The sequence below is a fragment of the Ictidomys tridecemlineatus genome, chromosome 9, assembly GCF_052094955.1.
Source record: "Ictidomys tridecemlineatus isolate mIctTri1 chromosome 9, mIctTri1.hap1, whole genome shotgun sequence".
NCBI classification, from domain to species: domain Eukaryota; kingdom Metazoa; phylum Chordata; class Mammalia; order Rodentia; family Sciuridae; genus Ictidomys; species Ictidomys tridecemlineatus.
In genome coordinates this window covers 126,770,859-126,787,044 of record NC_135485.1, presented here as the reverse complement: position 1 = coordinate 126,787,044, position 16,186 = coordinate 126,770,859, and the positions used below count along the sequence as shown (strand labels likewise).

The 16,186-nt window shown below is 36.7% G+C and overlaps 1 protein-coding gene and 1 long non-coding RNA gene across 3 annotated transcripts in view; one reads left to right on the top strand and one right to left on the bottom strand.

Moving 5' to 3' along the window:
* Window positions 1-16,186, top strand: part of Arhgap10 (Rho GTPase activating protein 10) — a 290,987-nt gene that overhangs the window by 210,763 nt on the left and 64,038 nt on the right. The window lies entirely within an intron of this gene.
* LOC110598380 (uncharacterized) lies at window positions 42-6,161 on the bottom strand. The gene is made up of 2 exons (XR_002484215.3): window positions 5,856-6,161; window positions 42-2,826 (listed from the first exon to the last, which is right to left on the bottom strand). It is a non-coding gene; the product is annotated as an uncharacterized LOC110598380 (long non-coding RNA).

Sequence of the window (16,186 nt, the reverse complement as noted above, 5' to 3'; positions counted from 1 at the left end):
GGAATCCTTGTCGTAGGTGTAATAAACTAGGGCGACAGTAATATGATTTGATAAAAATATGTAATCCATTTACACAGTTGGATGAGGGATAGAGTGAAGCTTTTCAAGTTACAAGTTTTCACATTATTTTTACCTATGTATTTACAAGTGTTATTGTCATTATCTAAAACAATTTTCACAAATACATGTTTTAATGTGATGAAGACAAGTTCTCAAAATTTTATAATCAAAAATAGGTTAAAAAAAAAAACAAAAAAACTCTAGGATCAAATGGAAGAAAAGGCTGCTGACCAGAGAATGAAGTTAACAAAAGTTTGCATCTGATTTACTCCCAACTTGGCCTTTCACAGAAGGGACATGGGACAGATGCATGTGTGAGCTCCTCAAAAATCATTCCTTTGGAGAGAGGGGGAAGGAGATGGTCCGGGTAGCTTTGGATAAAGACTCATAATCTATACAAAATAGTATAGAGACTTCCTCTGATCATCCTCCTTTTCTATCGTAGAAAGAACAGAGCCAGTGTTACATGCTTGGGGACACCTTATCATAAATACCTTAGAGTTGGTGATCTTCAGCAATAAACAGAAAAACAGTCAAAGAGAGAACATCAAAAGCAAATCTAAATCAAACAAGGGGAAGGGCAGAGAAGTGAAGCCCAGTGTAAAGGTGGGGGTTTCATTTCCCGTCTGGGTAATTTCCGATGTGAGTTTTCAGAAATGATCATCTTTTGCCTCAGAATGATAGGAAGAGGTTGGTAAGTTATCCAAGTCTGAGACTCCCTGGTGAAGGGTCAGGGAAAGGACCTCTGCTGGAATTGCGTGTAGCCCAGCCAGAGAGAGTGACACACACATGGGCCTGTTTGCAAAACCATTGATCTAGGCAGTGAATGTGCTGCAAGGGGACATGGGTGAATCCCTTGTCCTGCACCTACCTGTGTGGGCTGAACTGTGTCCAGGCTGATCCACACATTGAGGCTCTAATCCCTATGTGCATTAGAAGATTGGGTTTTAAGGAGGTAATTAAAGTTCAATGAGGTCATAAGGATGGGTCCTTAATCCACTAGGGATGATGCTTTATATGAAGAACAAGAGATAACAGGGTCCCATACGCACAGAGAAAAGGTCACATGAGTCAGAAGGCCATCTGCAAATCAGAAGCCTTAGGAGAAGCCAACCTTGCCACCACTTAGATCTTGGATGTCCAGCCTGCAGAACTGTGATAACAGAGACCTGTCATTGAAGCCCCCATTTTCTGTGATATTCTGTTATAGAGGCCTTAGCTGGACCATTCTCTGAGGCTGCAGGACACTGGGCAGGCGAGATTATAGTGCATAGAACAAAAGAGACCTCTGAAACATGGGAAGAGATTCAAGAGGATGTCACTCACTGTGGAGTGGTGCGAACAGCAACTGTTGACGGAGCTGCCCGTTTATAACATGAGTATAATTGAAACCAGCCAACCAAAAATACCATTGTGCAGTTCGTGTGAATCTATAGCAGCAGGAGGGGAAATGTAAACTGTGGATCAAGACTCTATTTTGGAAGGAATACTGCTCCAAAGAAGAAAAGATATGAACTTACTAAAATTTCTCTGTAGAAAAACTAAATATTAAATTGGAATTCAAAAATAAAGTGATTAAACAGGATTTTTTTTTCAAGGCACTTGTTGAGCTAGAGAAACAGACTGATGCCCAAAACAACATTTCAAACACATGAACAAATTAAAAATGGAAATGAATGCAGTCAAAAGTTAAAAATCAAGTTACTGTCATTGATGGAACAGTCACATTCAGGGAAAGATACAGATGAAGAAAAACAGTAGTTGTGTTGTGGAGGTAATAGAACCAATTGTGTACAACAGAAAAAAATTTAAATGAAAAAAGTTTTTTTTTTTTCCCCCTGAATCAGAGGGACATCTTAATCTTTTCAGGGTCCACTGAATGTCAGGAAACTTGGATTTTGCATTCTGGGTCATTCAGAACTGTCTACTACAGAAGGCTTAATGTTGTTCAGCTATTGAATTTTGAGCAAAAAAAAAAAAAATCTACTGGAATACATCAGGTTGCCACATATTTCTCTGTAGTGATTTAGAAGACAGTGGAGCTATGTCTGTAGGTCTTGAGTATTTGGGGCCACAAAGAAAAATCCCTAATAACAAAAAGCAAAAATATCACTTGTTCTTACTCAGAATCTAGCAATTAACAACATTAGTAAAAGCAAAAATATCCCCACTCACCTGGAAATCTAAACCTTTAATGATATCTGGGATAAAAAATAGAAAGTTTAAAATTATAGAAAATTAAGAAAAACTATTGTGAAACAAGTATATCAAAACTTAAAGGACTGGGCAAAACTGATGTTCTGAGAGAAATTTACAACCCTAAGTGTCTGTCACTAAGCCAGAGTGAATGAAATGAGCACCCATCTATCCACTCCCCAAATTCGAAGACAATGACAAATATAAAAGCAGAAATTAGAAAAGAGAAAAAACCGTTTACATAAACAAAAACAGATAAGGCTGGGGTGAGGCTAATCAAGACCATGAAGTCTAGAAGGGCAGACTCACATGGAGAACAGAGGAACCGTGGGAGCAGAGGGGACAGAACTTTGAAAATCTGAATGAAGCCAGTGAAATAATTATGAAAGAAAGACTCCAAGAGCGATCATCCATGCCCCCAAAGGCCCCAGGCTTGCGTATTTTCACAGGTGAATTCCTTTAAACGTGGACGAAGCAGTTAATTCTCTTAGTGTTGAAACTGGCCCACAGTCCAGTGAAGGGCAACTTCACATTCCTTTAATGATGTCAGCAGGGCACTGAGGCCAAAGCCTGTGAAAGACAGGTCATAGATCACTTTTGTTTATGAATGTTATGCAGAGATATTTAATAATCAGCAAATAGCACCTTAACAGTACAGATTCAATTTAAGTTGGGTACTTTCCAACTCAATTTCAGGATATATATTAATATTATATATTATGTAAAAGGAGAAAGCCTTTCAGCAGATCCTTAAAAGCATTCAATAAAATTTACATTGATCCCTAAAATAATACTTTCATGAGGCAGAAATCGGGGCTTCTTCCTAAAGATATTTTAAAATCTGTATCTAACCCTCAATTTTGTATTATGTTTAACTGTAGAAACCCTTAAAAATTTGGAAACACGACTCACTGTTGTCCTGGAAGTACTACACATTAAAAAAATGAAAATATATAAAAATGGAAGATAAAAAGATATATACATAGACAGCCTTAGAGAACACATTGAAGAATTATTACATGAAAATGATTCATTAGGATAGAAGATTAAAAGTAATTACCAAAATTGATAGCTTCCTTATATTCAAGAGGAAAATACACTGGGAAGGTGGATTCTATTAAAAATGTCTCCAAAAAGATGAATTACCTGAGTGTGAGCCTAAAGTGACAGATGCAGAACACCTGTATGAGGACATTGGTGAAGTTCCACTGAGATAATTGAGAGGTGGAAACAAATGATTTTATTATGGCTGAGGGGAGTGGATTGAGCATCCTTTCTAAGACAGTTTGGCAGCGTCCAGCAAAGTTTGATGTTCTTATGCTTGGATACCACATGCTCTGGCTTATTTGTGGAATTTAAAAACCTGGTATTAGACTAGAAGAATTGGATAGCCATAGAGGGGTGGGAGGAGATTGGTCATGTGAACAAAATGACCATCAGACCAGAGATGTAAGTTCCGCCATTCTTTTGCACAGTTGGGTGCCTAATGTATTATAACTTCCAAATAACTGGAGAGGATTTTGAATGTTCTCACCACACAGGATGGTATAAGTGTTAGAGGATAGATGTGCTCAATATCTTTGTTTGGCCATTACAAGGTGTGTACATGAATTGGAACAACACACTGTACCCCATAAATAATGCACAATTATGTGTCACTTAAAAGCTAAAGAACTTTAAAATGTACTTGGGCTTTGAGGACAGTCTCCCTCCCTGCTCCACAGTATAGATAATGTCATGTTTTTGCGGAAATGTGGAGTATCTTCATTGCCACATTGTCTCTTAATGCAAAAGTCAGAAACAAATATCCTTCAGTGGGGTGTGGATAAGAGTTAAATAAATTGTGACCCTGAGAAGAACACTCTGTAGTTCATTCAAAAGATAAGAATTTTTTTCTCTTGATTTCTTCTTTTGTCCCTTCATCATTCAAAAGTACATTATTTAATCTCCAGGTGTTAGAATGGTTTCTGTGTTTTTATCTTGTTATTTTTTAATTTCATTCCATTATGATCTGAAAGGATGCAAGGAATTGTCTCTACTTTTTTGGATTTTCTAAGATTTGCTCTGTGGTCTATTTTAGGAAATGTTCTGTGTCGGGAGGAAAAAAAAAAGCAAATTCAGTCATTGATGAATGACATACTCTATAGATATCTGTTAGTTCCATTTGATTAATAATAGTTTTTAGTTCAGAAGAATGTGAGTTTGTGTCTGGATGATCTAACTAGTGGTGGCAGGGGTGGCTTGAAATGGGAAGTATTGTATTGTGCTCTATTTGATTCTTTATGTTGAGAAGGGTTTGTGTTTAACATAGATAGATGCTCCATTGTTTGGGGCATAAATATTTACAATTATCATTTCTTTTTGTTGAACCATTTCCTTAACCAGTATGAAGTGTTGTCCTTTGTCTTTTCTGATACAGTATACCAAAACCTCTGGGACTGTATGGAGGCAGTTCTCAGAGGAAAGTTTATAGCACTGAGTTCACACATTAAAAAACAGAAAGACCAAATAAGTAGTCTAACATTACACCTCGAGTTCCCAGAGCAAAAGAACAAATTAACGCCCAAATCAGCAGAAGACAGAAAATTATCAAAATTAGTGCCAAAATCATTTGAGAATTTAAAAAAAAAACCACAAAGAATTAATGAAACAGTTTTTTTTGGAAAGAATAAACAAAATTGACAAACCCTTAGCCATACTAACCAAAAGAAAGAGAAATCTCAAAAGAAAATTAAAAATGGAAAAGGAAATATCACCACAGACACCTCAGAAATCCAGAGAATCATCAGAAACTATTTTAAAAATAGTTTCTACACACTAATAAATGAAAAAGTCTAGATGATACTAATTCCTAGAGACATTTGACCTACCCAAATTGAACCACAAGATAGAGAAAACTGAAAGATCAAATGAGGAAATTGAGAAGCTATCAAAAGCCTTACACACACACACACACACACACACACACACAAAAAAAAAAAAAAAAAAAAAAAAGCCCAGCACCAGTTTGAGCCAAGTTCTTCTACCAGACCTTCAAAAAGAACTGAAATCTATCCTCCTCACATTATTCCATGAAATAGGAAAGGAGAGAGCCCTTCCAAACTCATTCTATGAAACTAGTATCACCATGATACTAAAACCAGATAGAAACACATCAAGGAAGGAAAACTCAAGGCCAACATCCTTGATGAATATAGATGCAAAAATTTGTAATAAAATATTGGCAAATTGCATACAAAAACACATTAAAAAGGTAATGCATCACGGGGCTGGGCTTGTGGTCAGATGTAGAGCACTTGCCTAGCATGTGTGAGAAACTGGGTTCAATCCTCAGTACCACATAAAAATAAAAGAAAGGTATTGTGTCCACCTATTAAAAAAACATATATAAGAAAATACATCATGATCAAGTGGGCTTTATCCAGGGATGCAAGTTTGGTTCAACATACAGAAATCAATAAATGTAATCTACTAGAGAAATAGACTTAAAGAACCGTGATTATCTCAATAGTAGGAGAAACAGCATTTGACTAAGTATAGCACCCATTTATCTTTAAAATACCAGAGACAGAGAAGCACTAAAGATAGGAGGAACTTACCTCGACATTGTAAAAGCTACATATGACAGACTCAAAGCCAGTATCACACTGAACAGAGAAAAAGTATTTCCTCTAAAAATGGGAACAAGACAAGGATCCCCATTCTTGCCACTCTTATTCAACATGGTCCTTGAAAATATAACCAGAGCAATCAGGCCAACAGAAAGAAATGAAAGGAATAAAAATAGGACAAGAAGAGCTCAAATTACCTCTGTCAGCAAGGGAGGGGAGAAGATTAGAAGTTCATAGGATTAGATGAAGGGGAATGAAGGGAAGGGAGGGGAGATAGAAATAGAAAAGAATGGAATGAATCGGACATAACTTTCTTATGTTCACTCATGAATGCACCACCAGTGAAACTCCATCATGTGCATTCCCAAGAATGGGATCCTAATTAGAACAAGTTATATTCCATGTATGTGTAATATGTCAAAATATACTCTATTGTTACGAATATCTAAAAAGACCAAATAACATTATCCCTGTTTGCTGATGACATGATCCTATATTTAGAAGAACCCAAAAAACTCTACCAGAAGACTTCTAGAGCTCATAAACAAATTTAGTAAAGTAGCGGGACACAAGTTCCACATACATACATTAATCACTTTCCTATACCCCAATAATGAATCTGCTGAAAAAGAAATTAGGAAAACTATCCCGTTAACAATAACCTGAAAAAATATCTAGAATTCAGATTAATTAAAAAAAGGTGTGAAGGACCTCTATAATAAAAACTATAAGAAAATAAAAAAATTTGGGGCTGGGGATGTGGCTCAAGCAGTAGCGCACTCGCCTGGCATGCGTGTGACCCAGGTTCGATCCTCAGCACCACATACCAACAAAGATGTTGTGTCTGCCGAGAACTAAACAAATAAAATAAATAAATATTAAAAAAAAAGAAAATAAAAAAATTAAAGATCTTAGAAGATGGAAAGATCTCCCATGTTCTTGGATAGGCAAAATTAATATTGTCAAAATGTTCATACTGCCAAAAGCAATTACACAGATTCAGTGCAATCACCATTAAAATACCAATGCCATTCTTCATGGAACTAGAAGAAGCAGTACTAAAATTAATTTGGATAAATACGAGACCTAGAATGGCCAAAGTAATCCTGAGCAAAAAGAATGATGCCAGAGGCATCCCAATACCTGACTTCAACTTGTACTACAGAGCAGTAGTTGAACACAGGTGTGGTACTGGCATAAAAACAGACATGAAGACCACTGGGATAAAAGACGGAGAAACCCACACAAATAGTTATTTGCTACTAGATGAATGTGCCAAAAACAAATGTTGGAGAGAAGACAGTCTTTTTAACAAATGATGCCAAGAAAACTGGATATCCGCAGTAGAAGAATGAAGCTGGACCCCCATTACCCTGAGCAAAAGTCAACTGGAGCTGGATTAAAGTCCTAGGAATTAGACCAGAAACTCTGCAGCTACTAGAAGAAAATGTAGGTTCAGCACTCCATCATATTGCCACAGGAACCTCTCATGTGCAAGAAGTAAAACTAAAAATCAATAGGTGGGACACCATCAAACTCAAACACTTCTCCAGAGCAAAGGTGATAAGAGCATTGGAACGGGAGATCTTCACCACCTGGTCCTCAGAGCATTAATATCCAGAATATATGAACTCAGAAGTGGGCAGTTAATAAATGGGCAAAAGAAGTCAATAGACACAATGGCCAACAAGTACATGAAATTATTTCCAGCATCTCTAGCAATTGGGGGAAATGCAAATCAAAACCATATTGAGATTTCATCTCATCCCCGTCAGAATGGCTCTTATCAAGAGAACAAATAATAATAGATATTGGCAAGGATATGAAGAAAAAGGTACACTCACACATTGTTGGTGAGACTGCAAATTAGTGCATCCACTCTGGAAGGCTGTATGGAGAGTCTTTAAAAAAAACAACAAAAACAAAACAAAACAAAACAAAACAAAAACAAAAAAAAAACTAGTAATGGAACCACCACATAACCCAGTTATCCCACTCCTGGGTATATATCTGAAAGATCTAAAAACGGCATACTACAGGGTTGTAGCCACATCAATGTTTATAGCAGCATAATTAACAATAACCAACTTGGAGCTCGTAAACAGATGAGTAGACAAAGGAAATGTGGTATATGTACACAGAGTATTAACTCAGCCATGAAATGATGTCATATTCTGGTAAATGGATGGAACTAGAAACAATAATGCTAAGTGAGATAAGAGACTCAAGGTCAAAGGTCAAATGTTTTATCCAATATATGGAAGCTAGTTTAGTATTTGGGGGGGAGAAAGAAATGGAGAGGGGATTCCATCAAAATAAAAGATCAGGTAGAGAAAGGGGTTTGGAAGGGGGAGAGGAGGGACAAGATAAGGGGAGAACAATGGAATTAATCTGAACTAACTATCCAACTAATCTCAGCATTAGATGTATCCACAAGACACTAATTTAAAAATGTAAATGGAAAAAGCAGTAGAGTAAAGCAAAAGGAACAGGGAAGGTAGGAGGTAAGGTTAACTACTGGGGATTTGACTGGAGCAAATTATACTCTATGCATTTATAATTATTTCAAAACAAATCCTAAAGTTATATATAATTATTATAAACCAATAAAATAATTTAAAAAAATGAGATAGACTTGTAAATACAGCAAATATGCTCAAGGTGCCCCCCAGTGATCCAGACCATTGTCTAGGGATGGGGAGTGTTACTTGATTCTAATCAGCACTGCATGGCAAGTGAGATTGTGTTTTGTTCTGTAAGATTTGATCTTATCAGACTGGAGAGAAGTTTGCCCACTGGCCTGGAGGCAGCACCATGCTGTGAACGGGCCAAGGGGGCAGAGGACTTCAGGAGCCTCCAGCCCTAGTCCCACAGCACAAAGAAGTGCCTTCTGCTGACAACCTGAGTGAGTGGGGCAAGCAGATTGGTCCCTAGAGCAACCTCCAGCAGGTGGCCTGGTAGATCCCTTATGAGCTGAGGTCTCCATGAGCAGGGCACCCAACTGAGCCACGCCTGGACTCCTGGCCTCTGGAAATGGGAAGCGATTGATAGCTGCTTTAGATAACAGCTTGAAACCCACAATACCATCTCAATAAGTGCGTCATTTTTAGCCACTGAGTTTGTGGTGATTTGTTATGCAGCAATAGAAAACTCACACACTGAAGTTGAACAGTCTCCAAGGTACTGGCATCAGGTCTCACTCTGAATTAAATTAAAAAATCTCTGGCCACTTACTGTTCCAACTTTCCATTCATGCCCTCATTTATTACACTCCAGTCACACTGGCCTCTTAGGTATTCCTGGAACATGCCAGACTTATTTCTGCCCCAGGGTCTTTGTACTTCATTTATTCCTAGTGTTTAAACTCAATATGTCCCCTAGCAGGCATTCAGTTAATGTTTGAATGGACAGTGAAGAATTCATAGGTGCAACTGTATCTGTATTATGACCCTTTGAGTGTTAAAATACCTACGTAGAATCATACACACATGTTGGCATATGCACAGACAATTTTTGAAAAATTTTCTTAAAAGCAGTTAAACCATTGACAGTGGTTTGCTGGTAGAAAGTGTTCTCGGTGTTTTTTGGGGGAGAGGCTTCAGTAAATGGACTTTGTGACACTTTTGTGTATTAAAAAAAATCACCATTAGCAGGCTTATCAGGTTGACCTATTTGTAGTTCTTTTCGTTGGCTATAAAAACAGAGGTGACGACCAAATATTTAAGCTTATGTCACAGAATAAACAAATATTCTAGTTCTGTATTTCAGTATAAAAATAGTCAGTTTGATTAGTCTGTTGACTAGAACTGGAAATTGCCGAAGAGACCAGGTTTCAGTTGCAGGAACTGGTGACAGTCCGTTCCCCAAGTCTGAGCTCCTTCCATTCTTCTGTGTCCTCTCAGAAATAAGAATGACCTTGTGTGGCTGTCTTGTCTTTAGGTGACAAAAACTTGAAGCAACAATGAGAGAAGTATTGTGTATGTGGTCTGTTTATGTTTAGAACGTTATGTTTATTGAGAAGCATTTATATCTTGAAGTTATTTTCAAAATGGTTACTTTGCTTATATCCAAATTATTTTCTGGAGGTGTGTGTGTGTGTGTGTGTGTGTGTGTGTGTGTGTGTGTGTGTGTTTATATACAAAATTTATATATATTGCATATAATTAATATAAACTTAAGTGAAAAAAGAAATACATGCGTCTCACTGTGGTAGATTTAGGATGGCCTTGAGTTCTCTGGCGTTCCTCACGTAGAGCTGCAGGGGTCTACATCTCCTTCCGTTGACACGGGTGGACCCTGAAACTGCTCGGACCACTGAACTGTGGCAGATCTTAGCTATTGCCCAAAGAGACTGGAAGCTTCTGCTCCATTCCTTTTGAAACATTGTTTGTGTGGAAAACTAGCTGCCATGTCAGATGTCCAGCTCCCCCAAGGCTGCCCAGCCCTGAGGAAGCCTGTGTAGAGGGAAGAGGGGGAGAGAGGCCTTGTCACCACCCCCCATTCTAACCTTTCCATCCAGTGCATCAGACACAGAAAACACTTTGGACATAAGAAAGACCATGTTGGTCATCCCAAACCTCAGAGCCCAGGAAACCAACTCACCTGTCACTGTGTCCTAACCATCTCTAAGGCCGACCCTTCCTGCTATGCCATGTCCAAATTCATAAGCCAGAAAATTATGAGCATAATTGGCAGTTTGACACTACTGAGTATTCAAGAGATCCGTCGTGCATCAATTGAAAGAAGATACATCTCAGTATTTCAAAAAGCATTTTGGTTTTGTGAATCATTTCTCTATTTACTTCAGAGGAGTGTTCTTCTGGGGGGACACAAGAATAGTTTTAAAGGTTATGTATTTAGAGAACAGCCTCGTTATCTGCATCTTTTTATACAATAAAAATTCTGGACCTGAAAGCACAGCCCAGGATCTGACAGGTCATTAATTATCCTCTTACATTGTTCTCACCATACAGGCAGCAGTTTTAGAGCTTGAGCCACTGGGCTAAGATTTCTACCTGCCCTCCCATTCTTCTGTAGCTTTCCCAGTGCACGTGCTTCTCAGCAGAGCTTTCTGGCCTATACTCAGTAGAATTGTTATACCTGGGTAGTTTTTCTTGGTTCATGTATTTTTGCATAATAGGATGTAAAATGAGTGTAGGTGCTCTGGGACTAAGTGGACTTCAAGCCTAATGATTGTACTCTTGGACAAAACTTTCCATGTGTGTGGAAAATGTCAGAGGTTAGTGTTCAGGAGGCCGATAAAGTGTACCTTTATTTATTTTAAATTTTGATTTTTTTCATATTTTATTATATGTGACAGCAGAATGCATTACAATTCATATTACACATATAGAGCACAATTTTTCATATTTCTGGCTGTACACAAAGTAGAGTCACACCATTTGTGTCTTCATACATGTACTTAGGGTAATGATGTCCATCTCATTCCACCATCTTTCCTACCCCCCCATGCCCCCTTTCTCCTGTTTTCCCCTTTGCCCTATCTGGACTTCATCTAGTCCTCCCATTCCATTCCCCCTCCCCTCTTCATTATGAATCAGCAGCCTTAAATCAGAGAAAATATTCGGTGTTTTGTTTTTGGGAATTGGCTAACTTCACCTGGCATTATATTCTTCAATTCCATCCATTTACCTGCAAATGTCATGCTTTTATTCTCTTTTAATGCTGAGTAATATGCCACTGTGGATGTGCACCACATTTTCTTTATCCATTTATCTACTGAAGGCATCTAGGTTGGTTCTACAGCTTAGCTATTGTGAATTGCGCTGCACTAAATATTGATGTTGTGTCCGTGTAGTATGCTGTTTTTTAAGTCCTTTCGGTATAGACCAAAAAGTAGGATAGCTGGGTCAAATGGTGGTTCCATTTCCCAGTTTTCCAAGGATTCTCCAATACTGCTTTCCATATTGGCTGCGCCAATTTGCAATCCCACCAGCAATGTATGAGTGTACTTTTCCCCCCCATATCCTTGCTAACACTTATTATTGTTTGTATTCTTAATAGCTGCCATTCTGACTGGAGTGAGATGAAATCTTAGTATTGATTTGCATTTCTCTAATTGATAGAGATGTTGAACATTTTTTCATATATTTGTTGATTGATTGTACATCCTCTTCTGAGAAGTGTCTGTTCAGTTCCTTGGCCCATTTATTGATTGGGTTACTTTGGTGTTTAGCTTTGAGTTCTTTATATATCCTAGAGATTAGTGCTCTATCTGATGTCTATGTGGTAAAAATTTGCTCCCAAGCTATAGGCTCTCTATTCACCTTACTGATTGTTTCTTTTGCTGAGAAGAAGCTTTTTAGTTTGAATCCATCCCATTTATTGATTCTTGATTTTAATTCTTGTGGTACAGGAGTCTTATTAAGGAAGTAGGGCCTAATCCAATATGGAGATTGTGACCTACTTTTTCTTCTATTAGATGCAGGGTCTCTGGTTTAGTTCCTAGGTCCTTGATCCACTTTGAGTTGAGTTTTGTGCATGATGAGAGATAGGGGTTTAATTTCATTTTGTTATATGAATTTCCAGTTTTCCCAGCATCATTTGTTGAAGAGGCTATCTTTTCTCCAATGTATGTTTTGATGCCTTTTTCTAATATAATTGTAATTGTGTGGGTTAGTCTCTGTGTCCTCTACTCTGTATCATTGGTTTACAAGTCAATTTTGGTGCCAATACCATGCTGTTTTTGTTACTATTGCTCTGTAGGATAGTTTAAAGTTGGGTATAGATGCCACCTACTTCACTTTTCTTGCTAAGGATTGCTTTAGCTATTCTGGGTCTCTTATTTTTCCAGATGAATTTCATGACTGCTTTTTCTATTTCAATGAGGAATGTCATTGGGATTTTGATTGGAATTGCATGAAATCTGTATAGTGCTTTTGGTAGTATAGTCATTTTAACAATATTATTCTGCCTATCCAAGAAGAAGGTAGATATTTCCATCTTCTAAGATCTTCTTTAATTTCTTTCTTTAGTGTGCTGTAGTTTTCACTATAGAGGTTTTTTACCTCTTTCGTTAGGTTGATTCTCAAGTTTTTTTTTTTGTTGTTTTTGTTTTGGTTTTGAGGCTATTGTAAATGGGGTAGTTTTCCTCGTTTCCCTTTCAGAGGATTTGTCGCTGATTTTTAGAAATGCTTTTAATTTATGGGTGTTGATTTTGTATCCTGCTACTTTAATGAATTCACTAACTAGTTCTAGAAGTTTTCTGGAATTTTTGGGGTCTTTTAGGTATGGAATCATATTGTTGGCAAATGGTGCTAATTTGAGTTCTTTATCTATTCATATCCCTTTGATTTCTTTCGTCTAATTGCTCTGACCAATGTTTCAAGAACTATGTTAAATAGAAATGGTGAAAGAGGGCATCCATGTCTTGTTCCAGTTTTTAGAGGGAATGATTTCAATTTTTCTCCATTTAGAATGATGTTGGCTTAGGGCTTAGCATAGATAGCTTTATCGATGTTGAGTTATCTTCCTGTTATCACTAGTTTTTCGAGTATTTTGAACATGAAGGGATGCTGTACTTTGTTCAATGCTTTTTCTGCATCTATTGAGATGATTATATGGTTCTTATTTTTAAGTTCATTAATGTGATGAATTATATTTATTGTTTTGCATATGTTGAACCAACCTTGCATCCCTGGGATGAACTCCACTTGATTGTGGTGTACTATCTTTTTGATATGTTTTTATATTCGATTTGCCAGAATTTTATTGAGAATTTTTGTATCATTAGAGATTGGTCTGAAGTTTTCTTTTTTTGATGTGTCTTTGCCTGGTTTTGGAATCGGAATGATATTGGCCTCATAGAATGAGTTTGGAAGTGCTCCCTATTTTTCTATTTCCTGAAATAAATTGAAGAGTATTGATAATAGTTCTTCTTTAAAGGTCTTGTAGAACTTGGCTGTGTATCCATTTGGTCCTGGGCTTTTCTTGTTTGGTAGGCTTCTGATGGCACTTCTAGTTCATCTCTTGAAATTGATCTGTTTTAATTGTGCATATTATCTTATTCAATTTGGGTAAATCATATGACTCTAGAAATTTGTTGATGCCTTTGATGTTTTCTGCTTTATTGGAATACAAGTTTTCAAAATAATTTCTAATTATCTTTTGTATTTCTGTAGCAATATTTCCTTTTTCATCATGTATGTTAGTTATTTTTCTCTCTCTTCTTCGTTAGCATGGCTAAAGGTTTGTCAATTTTATTTTTTTCAAAGAACCTTTTTTCTTTTGTTTCAATATCATTGATTTCAACTCTGATTTTAATTATTTCCTGTTTTTCACTGCTTTTGGTGTTGATTTGTTCTTTTTCTAAGGCTTTGAGATGTAATGTTAAGTCATTTATTTGTTGACCTTTTTCTTCTTTTAAAGAATGAACTGCATGTAATGAACTTTTGCTTTAGTACTGCCTTTATAGTGCCCCAGAGATATTTTTGATGTGTTATATCTTTTTTCTCATTCATCTCTAAGAATTTTTTAGTCTCTTCCTTGATATATTTTGCAACCCATTGTTCATTCAGTAGCATATTATTTAGTCTCCCGGTGTGGAAATAGCTTTTACTTTTTATTTTATCATTGATTTCTAATTTCATTCCATTATGATCTGATAGAATGCAGGGTAGTATCTCTACCTTTTTATATTTGTTTAGAGTTGTTTTGTGGCATAATATATGATCTATTGTAGAGAAGGATCCATATGCTGCTGAGAAGACAGTGAATTTGCTCATTGAAGGATATATCTATATATGTCAGTTAAGTCTAGCTTATATTGAGTTATATGGTTTCTTTGTTCAGTGTTTGTTTGGAAGATCTATCCAGTGGTGAAAGAGGTGTGTTAAAGTCACCCAGAATTATTGTGTTGTGGTCTATTTGACTCTTCAATTTGAGAAGAGATTGTTGATGATGATTGATGAACGTAGACACTCCATTGTTTGGGGCATATATATTTATTATTATTATGTCTTGTTGATAAATTGTTCCCTTAAGCAGTATAAAATATCCTTCTTTATCCCTTTTGGTTAACTTTGGATTGAAGTCTACTTTAGTTGATATGAGGATGGAAACCCCTGCTTGCTTTCATAGTCCATGTGAGTGGTATGATTTTTCCCAACCTTTCACCTTCAGTCTGTGGATGTCTTTTCCTGTGAGATGAGTCTTTTGGAGGCAGCATATTCTTGGGTCTGGTCTTTTATTTCTTTTTTTTCTTTTTTTAAAAATCCAATCTGCCAGTCTATGTCTTTTGATTGGTGAGTTTAGGCCATTAACATTCAGAGTTATTATTGAAACATGATTTTTATTGCCAGCTATTTTTGTTTATTTTGGTATTTAACTTGACTTGGTTTCTCCTTTGATTAGTTTTTCCTTTAGTGTAATACCTCCTTTTGCTGATTTTCTTTGTTGTTTTTCAAATCCTCTTCATGGAATATTTTGCTGAGGATGTTCTATAGTGCAGGCTCTCTATAAATACTCTTAACTTTTATTTATCATAGAAGGTTTTTATTTCATCATCAAATTCAAAGCTTAATTTTGCTGGATATGAGACTCTTGGTTGACATTCATTTTCTTTTAGAGCTTGGTATATGCTGTTCCAGGATCTCCTAGCTTTGAAAATGTGGGTTGAAAAATCTGCCGAGACACGAATTGATCTCCCCCTATATGTGATCTGATTCCTCTCTCTTGCATCCTTTAAGATTCTCTCCTTATTCTGTGTGCTACGCATTTGCATTATAACGTGCCTTGGTGTAGATCTGTTGTAATTTTGTACATTTGGTGTTCTATAAGCTTCTTGTATTTGATTTTCCAAATCATTCTTCATGTTGGGAATTTTTCTGATATTATCTCATCGAAGAGATTGTACATTCCTTTGGTTTGAAACTCTGTGCCTTTCTCTGTCCCAACAACTCTTAGATTTGGTCTTTTGATGCTCATGGTTCCTTACCATCTTCACTGTGCAGTCAACTTTTTTTTCCAGATTATATACTTTGTCTTCATTATTGGGCGTTCTGTCTTCCAAGTGATCTAGTCTGTTTGTGATACTTTCTATTGAGTTTTGTATTTGTTTTATTGTTTGTTTTTTTTTCTCAGAATCTCCATCTCTTTCTTGAAGTAATCTTTTGCTATCTGTGTTTGCTCCCTTATCTCTTTGTTATTGTGATCAATGGATGCCTGGATTTGCTCCCTTGTCTGTTTATTGGTGTCATCAATCGTTGCCTGTAGTTGCTCTCTTATCTCTTTGTTTGAGTGATCAATTTTTTCCTGTATTTGCTCATTTAGGTCATTCTTTAATTCACAGATCATTTTAA